Here is a 4,852-nt window from a genome sequence, read left to right as displayed (position 1 = left end):
CTCCAGTCAAGGACTATAAAAAATTAGAGATATCTGCAGATATCTTAACTGGGAACCAGTAGAACCTTTTTATTTAATTAAAAAAAGAAGGGAATCTTTAATCAAGTTCAAAGATAATCAATTATATTCCATTCCTGACTATCTATCAGAAACTGTATGTAATAATATCGTAATTTATTTCATTGAAATCACATTACAGTCATTTTTTAATGAAATTTCGTCTGAAACACGGAGTGAGAAATCCGGTAAGAAATACAGATAAATATTTATCTAATGCAAGAAATATTTTTATTATTATTAACATTCCAAACGTGTTAGATGATTTAAATATAACGAAATTATAAGACTTTTTTATTTGAGTGTAAACTTTAATCACGTGAAGAGTCGATCAATCATTCCTGACATTCTGCCAGGAACAGTATGCATAATAACGTATTCTGTTATAAGAAGCAAGTGTTATATTGACTGATCAAATTTCCCTAAAATGTATGCTTCCCAGTGTGTATTTCTCTCACGTAATGTGACGTCAGTCAACACTCCGATGTTGCGATAGCGCAGTTAAAACAGAGGAAGCTGCCTTAAGCTACGAAGCTTAATTCAGATAATACGTGGCTTAAACCACTATTAATAAATATGTAACAACGTTCTATGAGACAGAATTTCATATTTCTATTTCTACGTGAATTTAAAAATAGATTCTGCTATTTTAATAAATAAATAGTATCAATAAATTGTTTCTCAACTTGTATAGTTGTAAAATTATTTTCACTTTAATATTTCTGATTCCCTTTGCGATTTGAGAACCTATTTTTATTCCACTCTTATTGTAAATATAATTACAATAAAAATGTATGCTAATCAGTGTATAATACATTATATTTTGGCTGCGAATAAAATTAGGGTAGAAATATTGTAGTATAATAGAATAATTATTATTAAACTACGAATTTTTATGCAAAATAAAACTTGTAGGGTATTAATTTAAAAAACTGTATTCAGTAAGAATGTTCTTTAATCCTATAGACATGCTGTTGCTATGCTATGCATTTGCTGTTGATATTTTACGCACTTTTGTTCACTATGAGCATTTGTATTTTTTTTACATAATCAATTTTTCTATAAATGCATACAAAAATTGAAACCCTAAAAAGTGACATAACGACGGTTCAGAAATCCGAACGAGTACTCAAACGAAATGTCCAATTCCTTTACGTTCCATCTCAGGCTAGGCCCCCGCGCTAATTGTTTTTCCGCTTGTCAGCATGCAAACCGCGTTTTTGACTCATAAACTCGCGAGCTCTTTTTTCCATTAAAAAGTTGGAAAACGGAAGCCACTGGACTGACGCGAGATGCCATTTTGCATAAAGCGAATTTGCCCGTTGCCGCCTGCTCCTGATCGTAAAAGTTACGATCGCTGTCTGGCAACCGCTAACAACAAAGCAAACTCTTAGAACTGTTGAATTATCGAACTGGCATACACTCAAACATTTTTCACTTACTCAAGCTGTCTCGTCCATATCCTTATCAATAAATGACCACCAATTTCACTATTATTCGTACCGAACTCGTTACCTTTCAATTCTCCTTGCTTTTCCCTCACATTCAATGTATGACGATATCTTAAAAATGGGATGATAGATTGACTTAGGGTAATGCACGCACATTTTTTGGTACCTAATACATTAATTTCGTACGAAAGTTCGAACAATTTTCAATGCTAATGATTAAGCAACAACTATCTTAATTTCAATTTATTAAGTGGCATTCCAAATCCTGCATTAAACTTCGAGATATTGAAATAGACCGGGCGAATCACAGAAAATTCATCTAGATAGGTATTTTTCAGATAACTCAGAGACATTTGCAGATACCTTTTAGATATTTCTACGTTAACTGAGATCTTTGTAAAAAAAAAATGATTTAAAAATGACTAGCATGCTTCCTTAGTAAATTCGTTTATATGGGAAATTCGAATCGTATTGTGTACGCAGTCCCAACGCGTAAAAACTCGTTATAGCCGACTGCTAGTAGCGTAAGAGTCGAACCCAACCTAGCATAGTCTATTTGTTCGTCTCAACGCGAACCTTTTCCCGAGATTGCTATACTCTTTCCACGTTCTAACAAAATTCCACCGTTTCGCGACACACACATGCGCTCAACGGGAGGTATGCTTTTCCTTTAATCCGAACGCGGAAAGAAATCCCCGAGAGTCTCGGATGACGAGAAGGAATACACTCCCGTCCATAAGTGATTTTAAAAAAGCTCACTTCCAAGTGATTGTAAATTAAAATTAATTAAATCGATAATTAGAGATTTCCATGATAAATTGACATATTAAAATTGTTATGATTCAGACTTAAAAGAGTACTCTCTGTTTACTAATAATAATAAATCAAGACGAATCCTGTTTAGGAACGAATCCAATTTGATCAGGTCGATCCAATAAACTAGGAAACGAAACGTAAATCGAAGAACCCGGACGTCACTTCGAACGGTTCAGTTTGATCGAAGCGAGCCTATAAATTCTTCTTTATGGACAGGAGTGTACCCCAGCTTGCCCTCTCGTTGATACTCCATCCACTCGGCTGACACCTAGCCTCTTTCTTCAGTTTAACGCCGCTACCTCCTCTCTTATCCACGAGGGACGAACTTTCTCCGAGGTGTTACTCCGGAGGGAACGACACCCTTAAACCTGGCTCTCACCTTGGCGAGGCCTTCTCCTCATTTTACTTTTCAATCTTCGGGAGGATGCGATTTTCCTCCTCATTTCCAGTCTGACAATATTAGGGTGAAGGGAGGGGGCGCTCGCTAACGGGAGAAGTGAAACTAAAAGGGTGCATCGGTAATCGACCTATCACCTGTTAGTGTTAGCGCGCCGCTAGGAAATTCGATTTGCCTTAACGACCTTCTCTCAACGATAGTTTCGAATGGATTTAATCTCCGCGCATCTCTGCTATCTCTTCATGGTTTGTATCTAGTATGCAACTAAAGTACGTTAGGTTCGTCTCTCGGAACGCGTTTTATAGTTTTAAATGCTATGAAGTTATTGTGATATCCTGCATAAGGATTCAGTAAGTTTTTTCGTGTTAGTTAATTTAGACTGTTAATAAGTGGATCTGCAATGTTAAGGAGTTATTGAGGAAAAATGAACATTTTGCAAAATCTCAAGGGGTAAAATCTCGGAAAAATAAAAAATGTTTTTTTTTTCAAAATCTCGAAAAATATCGAAATATTTTCTATTTCTACGTGAATTTAAAAATAGATTCTGCTATTTTAATAAATAAATAGTATCAATAAATTGTTTCTCAACTTGTATAGTTGTAAAATTATTTTCACTTTAATATTTCTGATTCCCTTTGCGATTTGAGAACCTATTTTTATTCCACTCTTATTGTAAATATAATTACAATAAAAATGTATGCTAATCAGTGTATAATACATTATATTTTGGCTGCGAATAAAATTAGGGTAGAAATATTGTAGTATAATAGAATAATTATTATTAAACTACGAATTTTTATGCAAAATAAAACTTGTAGGGTATTAATTTAAAAAACTGTATTCAGTAAGAATGTTCTTTAATCCTATAGACATGCTGTTGCTATGCTATGCATTTGCTGTTGATATTTTACGCACTTTTGTTCACTATGAGCATTTGTATTTTTTTTACATAATCAATTTTTCTATAAATGCATACAAAAATTGAAACCCTAAAAAGTGACATAACGACGGTTCAGAAATCCGAACGAGTACTCAAACGAAATGTCCAATTCCTTTACGTTCCATCTCAGGCTAGGCCCCCGCGCTAATTGTTTTTCCGCTTGTCAGCATGCAAACCGCGTTTTTGACTCATAAACTCGCGAGCTCTTTTTTCCATTAAAAAGTTGGAAAACGGAAGCCACTGGACTGACGCGAGATGCCATTTTGCATAAAGCGAATTTGCCCGTTGCCGCCTGCTCCTGATCGTAAAAGTTACGATCGCTGTCTGGCAACCGCTAACAACAAAGCAAACTCTTAGAACTGTTGAATTATCGAACTGGCATACACTCAAACATTTTTCACTTACTCAAGCTGTCTCGTCCATATCCTTATCAATAAATGACCACCAATTTCACTATTATTCGTACCGAACTCGTTACCTTTCAATTCTCCTTGCTTTTCCCTCACATTCAATGTATGACGATATCTTAAAAATGGGATGATAGATTGACTTAGGGTAATGCACGCACATTTTTTGGTACCTAATACATTAATTTCGTACGAAAGTTCGAACAATTTTCAATGCTAATGATTAAGCAACAACTATCTTAATTTCAATTTATTAAGTGGCATTCCAAATCCTGCATTAAACTTCGAGATATTGAAATAGACCGGGCGAATCACAGAAAATTCATCTAGATAGGTATTTTTCAGATAACTCAGAGACATTTGCAGATACCTTTTAGATATTTCTACGTTAACTGAGATCTTTGTAAAAAAAAAATGATTTAAAAATGACTAGCATGCTTCCTTAGTAAATTCGTTTATATGGGAAATTCGAATCGTATTGTGTACGCAGTCCCAACGCGTAAAAACTCGTTATAGCCGACTGCTAGTAGCGTAAGAGTCGAACCCAACCTAGCATAGTCTATTTGTTCGTCTCAACGCGAACCTTTTCCCGAGATTGCTATACTCTTTCCACGTTCTAACAAAATTCCACCGTTTCGCGACACACACATGCGCTCAACGGGAGGTATGCTTTTCCTTTAATCCGAACGCGGAAAGAAATCCCCGAGAGTCTCGGATGACGAGAAGGAATACACTCCCGTCCATAAGTGATTTTAAAAAAGCTCACTTCCAAGTGATTGTAAAT

General features: G+C 35.3%; 1 protein-coding gene across 1 annotated transcript in view; it reads right to left on the bottom strand.

The window, feature by feature from the left end:
• The window catches only part of kug (FAT atypical cadherin kugelei), a 62,408-nt gene that overhangs the window by 45,138 nt on the left and 12,418 nt on the right, over positions 1–4,852 (bottom strand). The window lies entirely within an intron of this gene.

The sequence above is a fragment of the Ceratina calcarata genome, unplaced genomic scaffold, assembly GCF_001652005.2.
Source record: "Ceratina calcarata isolate Rehan_Ccalc_2016 unplaced genomic scaffold, ASM165200v1 scaffold371.2, whole genome shotgun sequence".
In the NCBI taxonomy this organism is placed as follows: Eukaryota; Metazoa; Arthropoda; class Insecta; order Hymenoptera; family Apidae; genus Ceratina; species Ceratina calcarata.
Note: the sequence above shows the minus strand (reverse complement) of the source record. Positions and strands in the feature narration are given on the sequence as shown.